This window comes from Pinus tabuliformis, chromosome J (genome assembly GCF_031772625.1).
Source record: "Pinus tabuliformis cultivar Carrire ecotype Pingquan chromosome J, CPIR1, whole genome shotgun sequence".
In the NCBI taxonomy this organism is placed as follows: Eukaryota; Viridiplantae; Streptophyta; class Pinopsida; order Pinales; family Pinaceae; genus Pinus; species Pinus tabuliformis.
In genome coordinates, this window is record NC_142295.1 from 1025480469 (window position 1) to 1025491101 (window position 10633).

Consider the following 10633-nt stretch of genomic DNA (forward strand, 5'->3'; position numbering starts at 1 on the left):
ATTCTTTATGTGTTTGAGACATGGGGTGGATAGTGGATTCATTAATGGCTCCCCGATTGAGCCATCTTTCATTTCTGTGGTGACATGTTCCAAAAATTTTAATCTCCAAATGCCACAAAAAGTTTAATCTCCATTCACAATGGCTATAGATTATTTTTAGGATGCAATTGATTATAAGCCTTAAAGTGGCTTAAGGAATGTTGGCCAGGTGGTGGAGAAGACAATGTAAGTTGGCACACCGATTCTGGATCATTGGTTCCAATAATTTTTTCTTATTAAGCTAAGTAAGCTTGTCAAGGACATGTTTTATGTTAATGAGAAAGTCAATGTATTGCGCAGACTCAGCTAGAGGGGGCATGTGCCTTGCATGCAAGGCCATCATGCATCCTCAAATGTTTATTCAATTTATTTTATTTTATTTTTCAATTATCACTTATTTCCCCATATATTAATTGTTTCAATTTTTAAACAAATAAAATTATAAAAATATGGCCGCTAGACTATAATAAATGTGGATGTGATCTTTTTGGGTTGGGCTATTTAACGGATGCACCAAGTGCTATTGCACGAGCCACTGTGTCTACAACTGCTAAAATTTTGAACAACATGGTGTAGGTAACGAATTTCTATGGAAGATAGCACCTCTACAGTCTTGAGTTGCTGGATGTTTCGATTATCAAGCTCATTTAAGTCATGGATTAGTAACAATCACAAAACATTAGCATATTGGTAGGACTTTGAAACAAGCTATCGACCTAAAAAGAGATTTCAAACTGAATCCATGATAACGAATACCCCTGACTTAAGCTAGGTACGGCATCATGTCTGATAAATTAAAATTTAACACCCTTCAAGCTTGCAATCTTTGGACTAAGAAGTCTCTTGTCTCTCTATTTTGTAATAACTAGTTTTGCTTTGGAATTATAAATACTAGACTTTTTGCAACCTGTTCATCCCCCAGTAATCAGTTGTAAATAATGTTTTTTACTACCCAATTCATGATTCATATGACACTTGCAATTTTCTCATCGAGTATGATAAATCATATCAAATCATAAATCGAGGAGTTATTGACTGAGATTGCAAGACTAGTAAAAAAATACAAAGGAGAGGAGCTCAGCATAACCATAATTGGACACAACATGGGCAATCCTTTGGATATGTTATGTGCTTACGATATAGTCGAGCTTGACCTCAACTCTCTATTATGAATCTTGTTCAAGAATGCCAATCATAGTATATTCATTTGGAGGCCCCAGAGTGGGAAATGCGGCCTTCAACGATCGGTGCGAGGAGCTTGGTCTAAGGGTTCCGCAAGTCATGAATGTTCATGACGTTGTGACAAAGTAGCAAGTGTAATATTCAATAGGATTTTTCGGCTCTGGTAAAGCGTGAAGGGCTCTAAGAATTTTCCATGGAATTATTCTCATGTGGGTGTGGAGCTCCCACTAGATCACAATTTATACAGTCAGTTCTTCAAACCCAAAGCTCAACACCTCTCCTGCATTCACGATCTGGAAATGTATTTGCAACTTTTAACATGTCGAAGCATTCATGAACGCCATTCATGCAGTCTCCACTCGTCAGAATCCTGCCATGATTCGTTTATAAGGAAATTGCGTTGTTTTTTTGAAAAGCATGTAGTATTTGATGGTTTCCATATTATTTTGGGTTTAATGATTTATTTCGGCTTCTTTGCTGGTTCTAATCTGCATCAACGACTACCACTTTGAATCTGGTTTATAAATTCTTTCTTTCTTTATCTCAAAACCAAGCAAGCTAAATGTATATAACGTTACAGAGATTTGAATTTTAAGTGAAAATTACACTTTTAACATAATATTCAATAACTTCCCTAGATATTTTGGTGAGGAGATTTAAGGATGCTATGGTAGATTCAGTAAATCAATAACGAGTAAAATAACTAACAATATCATAATTTTTAATTATATTGGTGAAGAGATTTAAGGATGCCATGGCAGATTCAATGCAACACTTTCTGCTAGGCTCTTGAATGCAATTACTTAGCATCGAGCTAAGTCATATGACCTTTCATCATCAAACAAACCACATTCCTTGAAACCAAAGAAGTACATTGATGCCTATAAAAATAATCTTGATCATGGCTTCTAGTAGCCATGCATCAACCTTAGACAAAACATATGCGGGGGAGAAAAAGATTTATGAGGAAGTCATGGTACTTTTCATATCCATATCTATTCTCCATTTTTCATCTTTGCTATTTTCACTGAAAGTCATGAATGTGGTAATTGATTTTCTTTTTAATTCTCCATTTTCCAATCTTTGCTATTTTCACTGAAAGTCATGAATGTGGTAATTGATTTTCTTTTTAATATCTTGAATGTGGTTATTTATCCAATTATGTAAGCGTAGTTTAATTCATCCAATTATTATGTGTTTTCTACAGATCTCACTTAGAAATTTGAGTTTACTCGCATGGTAATTTAAGTGTCTCTCCCACCACCATTTTCAATATTCCAGAGCATCTATTGTTATTCTTTCTTGATTAATTATGAACAATTCAAATTAACAGCCCAAAGATCATCAATATCGAATATTTCACAAACAAAACTTAATATGATCTATTGTTTAAGATGACATACCTTGATTAACATCGGAAGATGTAATCGCTGCCATCTACTTTCTTCTGACTCCTATTCTTCTTCTTAGAATTCGGTTTCTCTTTCTAGCCCTGTTTCTTTATGCGCTTCTTGATGGAGAAGAATGCAACTCTTGGCAGGGGGAGAGAGGACCCAATCCTTTTTATATTATTTAACACTAAATCTGGTACGTCCATCATATACCAATTCAACGCTTTAATGCTTTAATGCTTTTAACGCTTTTAACGCTTTTAACGCTTTAATGCTTTAATCGGGTCACATTAAGATTTAGAAACTGCAGATTTCTAACATCTATCACAAATAGGACTTTTCCTTTCATATTCATTCTCAACAATGGGTGCAAAACATCTCTTCCCTTTTAGTTTGAGAATCCTTTGTAATGTCAATAGGTGAACACACGTCTATGAATCATGTGAAAACAAACAACCTATATTTCAAAATTTGGATATGAGACAAGAAGTACAGGGAGATCCTATTAATAGATAATACAACCAAAAGTTAACAAAAATCTCCTTTAGGCTCAGGAAAGATATTGTGATGTTGACCAATGATGGCATGGGTTGCAGACCTACCTGGAAATCAAGGACTAATACATAATATTGTTAAACTGGGTTTCCTTATCAATGCCTTGATTAGCGGATGAGCTTAGGGACATAGAGCAAGGAACTTTGTCTGACACTTCAGACAACTTGCTTTAGGGACATAGAGCAAGGAACTTTGTCTGACACTTCAGACAACTTGCTTGTGTTGGCTTTGCACTGATGAGATGAGGGACTCTGTATGCTTCCCACTCAAGGGAGGGATTAGCTGCCATCCAATCTCCCTGGTTTTCTCTTTGTATATTTATGTTGAGAGATGTAGCTATTTATTTCAAATTTGGGATGTAGAAAATAGGTTTTTGAATTAAAAACTTAAATGTAGATGAGCATGATTTAAAACTAAGCGAATATTCTTTAGCGTCTTTATAATTAGATAGATGAAATAAAGAGTTTGGAAACCTAATCGATACAATTTTCCATTTCTAAACTATGTCGATACATTGTTTTTTTTCTAAACTAAATATATATCCAAATGTCCCTCCAAGGGCTTGAACTGATTAGTTGTTTGCAGAATTATTTTGAATTCAACATTATTCTATTTTAAAAAGTAGGATATTTTGTTTAATTTATTCACTACGCAATGGTTCTTAGAGGAAGAAACAAAGATCCAAAATCTCACCCGGAGAGCCCTTAACTCGTTCGTTCTTTGCAAATTTATTTCAATATGATCATGTTCAATTTGATTTTTTTCAAACCATACTAGTTTAGCTCTGACCCAAAAAAATCAATACAATATTTTTATAGTTTCACATTGGATATTTTTTTAATTAATTTAATTTATTTATGTTCAATTTGATTGGCTATGAAATTGAACATGTTATTGCTTAATTCTTTAGAAAATGTGTGATACATTTAACGTATTTATGTTGGGTTGTTAGTTTTCTACGTTGGTTTGTATGTTGTTGGTCCTGGCACTTGGGTTGAATGCATCGACGGCTAAATGCATCCACACATCGACTGCCAAGTTTTATATATTTATGTACAGACTTGACGAATGCATAGATTATTTGCCAAGTTTTATTTATCTATGTACAAACTTCACGAATTTTTAAACGTACGAATTTAGTTCGCCCTATGCACATTTATAGAAAATTGATTAGTCACGTGAATATGCAATCAGTTGGCCACCTCCATTTTGTATGGGATATGCACCTTCCAACAATTTGCACATATCGTTTTTCAAAGTAGTGTGGACATATGATTTTTTATGGTAGTTGCATAAGATCTCTGTAATCGGTGGCCTATTAGAAGTTTGGATAAATTGTTATACATTTTCTAAGTTTTGATTTGTGTTTATTTGTTTATTTTATTTTATTTATTTATTTATTTTATTTTATTATTATTTTTTTAATTTTTAATTTAGTTTTAATTTAGTTTTATTTTATTTATTTATTTTTATTTTTATTTTTATTTATTTATTTATTATTATTATTATTATGTTTTTTTTTTTTTGCGTAAATACTAATTTTATTAAAAAAGAGAAAATTATATATATGGAGGTCGAGACTTCAAAGGGGGCAGAGGCCAGCCCTCAGCCAGAGATTCAGAGACATACATATCATACTATCTGCCATTTCTGGATTACAGACTTCAATTTTTTTTTTGTTAGACCGTGACCCACTAAAATAATTATGTTCTGAGTCTAACATGACATAGCTAACGCCTTCGGAGGCTTTACTAAGACGCATGCTATCATGCCCATCATGAACAAAAGAGGCAAGACAGAACCTATCAAACCCAGAGTTGTTGCTGCAAACTGAGAACAGGTTGGCTAGCGCCAAAAACTTAAACAAGAACTGAAACCAGACACAGGACCAGAGACCTAGAAACAAAGACACATAGCAAAAAAAAACAGAGCGAAGGCAAGAATGCCACCCGTCGGTGATGAACCAGCCTTAATCTGCATGTTGCGGAGAGTCGGGCATGTCCTTATCCACCTGGCTAGACGAAGCGACCTAGGTGACGAAACCATTGTCTTCAATTCCTTCAATGCCACCTTCTGGAGGAGTTACCAGGTTGAGAATGCTGCCTGCACAATGAGTCGGTCCACAGGCAAGAATCTCGTTCTGTGTTGAATCGGCCGGATGCGGAGGCGCTTCAGAAACAGGGGTGTCATCCTGCATGTTGTCAGCATTAAACACCACCCCAGCCATTTCCCCCTGAAGGACGCTGTCTTCCTGAGATTGAGAGGTGGTGGTGTGGGCCAAGCTGTTGGGATTGTCCTCTTCCTCAGCAAGAATAACTGTGATACTAGCAGACAAAACTGGCCTGTTGAGCCTGCTGTGGAAGGTGAACCGGGTAGTTTGAAAGGAATTATGCGGGAGAGGCCCAGCGTGACCAGAGGGCGGTGAGGATGGGGAGGCCGAAGTAATGGGGATGACATTCTGCGGAACAGACCGAGAGGTTCTGCCTCTGTTCCCGGTGTTACCTCCTTGGCGTGAGACTCCTCGACGGCGAGGCATTCTCAGAATGACAGACCAACTGAGAAAGGGAAGATGGCGGAGCTGACAGGAGAGAGACTGAGCACAGAGGAACCCAACAATACCAATTAACCAGGCGAGCTTCCAAACAATCTGAGCCAAGCAGGGGTGCGGGAAGAACCACTGGCGGAGGTAAAAAGAACCAGGAGCAATGGCGTGAACCAGATATGGATCCATACATAAAACCTTGAGCATGAGCTCTCGAACCAGGTGCTCATAAATGCCAATTTGTGCAACCAACATTCCGTTCAGCAGCCGATTAAATGTGCATGCCATGGAGGTCGTCCGCCAGCCAAATGCGCATGCCATGGAGGTCGTCCGCCAGCCAGGTGCAGGGCCAGTTGCTTGCCTTGTGCGGACCCTCATATATGCGATTTATTAACACCCGCATCCGGGTGTTTATTTGTTTATTTTTTATTTGTACAAGTTTGTTGAATTAATAATTAATTAGACATATATTAAAGTATATTGTAATAAGTTATTATTTAGACATATATTTAAGGTATTTTAAAAGCTGATGATATTTATTCATTTGTTATTTTAGTAAATATTTTTCTTTTAGGAAAAATCGTAATTTTTGTTATACAGAAAATAGATTTGTATCATCCAAATCAGTACCATCATCCTAGCATACAATAAAAAATATATACACATCATGTCATTAAAGTCTAGTGAGTATAATCTAGTATGTGGATGTTGCTATGATATAAAAAAAGAAGATCCTGATTGTGTCAAAGTGTTCATAAGTGACAAAAAAAAAATCTGTAATATATGTTCAGTCCTGTATATCTACTTTTGCCTGTTGTATGTCCATGAATGGGTGATGATAATATTGGTACTGTGTGTCATTGTTGTTCTCTGTCATGTGCCAAGCACCAAACATCTGTTGTGTGCCTTCTTTGGAAAGTTGGTCTGCAATATGATTATGCTCCTTGTAAATATGATGACAAGAGAGGAAGTCAAAACGAGTCTTGAAGCGCATCACTTCATCCAATATACTTCTGAGAGTGTGTGTGTGACAAGTGGATTTGGAAGTGACCCAATCGATCACCAATTTTGAGTCACCAAAAATTTAAAGCTTTGTGCATTGTTTCTCAAGTGCAAAGAGAAGTAGGAGCTTGAGACTATGTAATTCCCCGTAATTGTTGGTGCCTTGACCTAGGCTAGATTTTATCTGAAAATAATGATGTTCAGATAGGTATAAAACAACCCCTCCACCATAGGATCCCTGCTATGAGGATCCATTGAAATAAGCTAAGGGGAATGTTCAATCGATGATTTTCATTGTTATAATGCGAGGGACAAAGGTGTTCTCATCTTCCAGGAGCATGGAATATATGGCTAAAGCCTGTGCCATAGTTCTCTTCGGACAAAATGGTTGGTCCTGAATTTTTTTCGGGTTGTGTCCAATCCATATACCCCAACACACCAGCAAAGGAATGTTTATTTGTTTGTTTGTTGATGATTCATTCCACTAGCGAACCCATGCTTGTGATATGGAGTTGCCTTGCCATTTAATCGATGAAGAGAGGCTGTGATAAATGAAGTTCCATACCGTGGACACCACTTGACGTGTAAAATAAATGCGTTTTGGATTCTTCAGCGAGTTGACGTAACGAGCACCATGAGGGGCCATGATAAGCACATTTCATTAGATTTTCTCCAGTTGGTATTTTGTTTTCCATAATGCACCAGATTAGCAATCACGCTTTTGCCGGTTATTTTAGTAAATGTTACTTATCATGCAATAATGTATCGATTGGTTTACTATCTTTCCATTTTTTTTAATATCCAATTTATTTTTATCTTATAGATAAACAATCAATAACATGACTTATCAATACCACATGCCCAAAAACTATAACTCATTTCAAAATCAAAATATTTTATAAATATTTAACTTAATAGTTGCAATATAACAAGATTCTTAACCATGGATATTTACCCCATTTTACCATGGATACTATTAATTTGTAAATAGACTTGGTTACAATACCATGGGCTAGTAAACATTATTTCTTAACTTGTCATTAATAAGACCTCTATTCAAACCCTACGAGTCACCAATGTAATAGTATGAGGCTCACTAACCATATCATTGTCGAAGTGATAGGGTCCCACGATATATTTGGGAGATAATCTAATAATATTGTGTTTAATGAATGCTTAGAACAAACAATAATTAATTTATTATTCTCAATTTATTGATAATTTTTTAAAAATAATTCACATGGAATAGTATTAATTCTCAACAACAAATTTCTAAATTGGCGGCTAGTTGAAGTGCTTGTATTATTTAGCTTTCATCAAATTTGTAATATACCTATCTAACTAAATGATGAAATGTTTATTTCTTCATTGTTCTAGTCTAGTTTAACTATATTAAATCTAAGGAAAAATGTGAATAGCTTTAGGAATTGTGCAATCAATATTATGACATCATTCATAGATATATGTTATTATAAAGTGCAAGCAACTTTCAATGGGATGTCTAGGGTTGAACATTTTACAACTATATTTAGAAAGCATAGTAACTAATTCTTTTAATACATAGGATAGTGATAAGATAGGTTTACTATTTTTTTACTAAGTAGTAGAGACAAGCTACTACGTAGCACTTGTTTACGTACATAATGGTTTCGGTGATAGAAACAAATATCCTAACATTATTTTGGTGGCTTTAGCTCGTTATATGCACAAATATCCTAACATTATTTCAGTGGCTTTAACTCGTTATATGCACATTAATAAAGTGGATAATGTCTATCGGTATATATTAGCCACTTTATTAATGTGTTTGTGCTAGCTTATGCTTTAAGGATGTAAAAATATATGTTTGAGGTGACAATTTTATTTGCATTTATTTAACATCTTATTTTTGTCTTTTTCTAATATTTTGTTTTTATGTTTATTTTGGATAAATCACGCCTTTTCCTTCTATATTTTATCCTTATTATGTCACAAATGAAAAAAAATAAGATTAGAAAAAATGAAAAGATTATTGTATGCAATAAAGGCGTAAAAAAGGCTTAAAGGGCATAGAGAAATATGTAGCATGATGTTCTATTAAGACACTCCATGGTGAAAAGGTCACTTATTCGAAACACTGTGGACATAAATCCAACCATGAATATGGTTTGGTGTGACATAGGTTAGGTATAACCATTAGGTGATTTAATAGTCTAAATGCCCCTGTGTCACAATTTTTCAATCCATAGGTTAGTCTTGTTAGTTAGTGGACAAACTAACAAAAAAAAAAGGTGTAAAAGAATTTTAACAAAGTGAAAAAAGACAAAATAGATAATGCATCTTATTTTCAAAATCATGTAGCCACTTTACGATTATGCATTTCATTCAAAGTTGTATGCTTTATTGTCAAGGTTGTGCATTTCATTTGTGATACATTTTGAGTGAGCTAATGGTTACTCACACGCGTTTCTTTCTTAGAGGTCAAAGGTTCAAATTTAGATGGGCTAGAGTAGGTACAAATCCATAGACTTTAACATTTAAATCACTACGGGGGGAGGGTCCCTTATCCCTTAAACAATGGGACCTCATACATCAAGTTAGTGTCTAGCTTGGTCGTGACCTTAAAATTAGCCTATTATTTTATTATTATTATAATTTGAAGAGGTGAATTATTAGTTTATATATTAATTAATTATCAATTATCTCACTATTAAAATTAGTAAGTGGCACGATAATTATAAATTTTATCATGATGTAGCTCATCACCCAAATGCCCAAAATTAATTTGATATATTGAACGTTTTTAGAGTGAATACTTTCACAATTTGACATATTTATCTATTTTATGTTTTTTGGTTTTAACTATGTAAAAATTGAATTAGAATGTTTCACCTCAAAGCTTCCTTCATCTCTAAAGTGTGAATGATATCAAGGTTCTTTTTATTATTGCACTCCGAATGCATAGATTCCCACTCAATATGTATTCATTGAAACTTTTCTACGTAGTTAAACAAAAGAACACCATGCAGATAAATATTTCAAGCTTTTACATTTTATTTGGATTTGACCTTTAATATTGAAATCTTAATGTAATGTTGATCACTACGTTATTAAAAAAAAAATCATAGAAAGACTAGAGTTTATATTGAAAAATCTTTGTAGCCGCATTAGACAACACAATAATACAAAACATTAGAAGTCAGATCATGAGTGTTAGTTCTTTCCTCTTCCCATAAAAAAAACTAGGGGGGGAGAAGGAAATATTTCCCATAAAGACTTTCCTTGTCATATTCCGGAGTACAAGGATAAATTCCTAAAAATTGATTACATAGAGAATGCATAAACAAAACATACTTGTTGATTAAGGATTATAATCCCCATCTTATACAGGGGATAGTCCAAAGTTGATTAATGGCCCAAGGGAGATTCAATTCTACCTCATATTCTCTCTAATCCTGATTATATTTCCTTCCCCTTATGAGATGAGAGGAGAGATTTGGAGCTTTATTTGGGACTTTAGTGAATAAAAAAGATTTGGATGACTCTAATGGATGGAAATGTGGCACTACCTCTGGCTTTGCATCTTTCTCCTCTACCTAATATGTTTCTTCCTCTTCCCCTTTTGATTCCTCTCCTTTCTCTTTTTCTTCCTCCCACTCTCTTGCTTCCGTCTCTTAAAATGGGGCATTGGCCTTTGGATACTCTTAGGATGGATCCGCAACACCATCAAGATGAGTTATTCCAAAGTTGGTATCTTTCAACATTTTATCTTTCCATCATTTCTTCTATTTTTTTTCCAAATAAATAATATGATATTTTCAAGAATGAGATAAAAATATACATATAAATAATCAAGAGTCGATTTAAAAAATTTGGATCCTAGAAATTGTTTTTACTATCTACCATTCAAAAACACGTGGTCTAATCAACAAATTACATTATA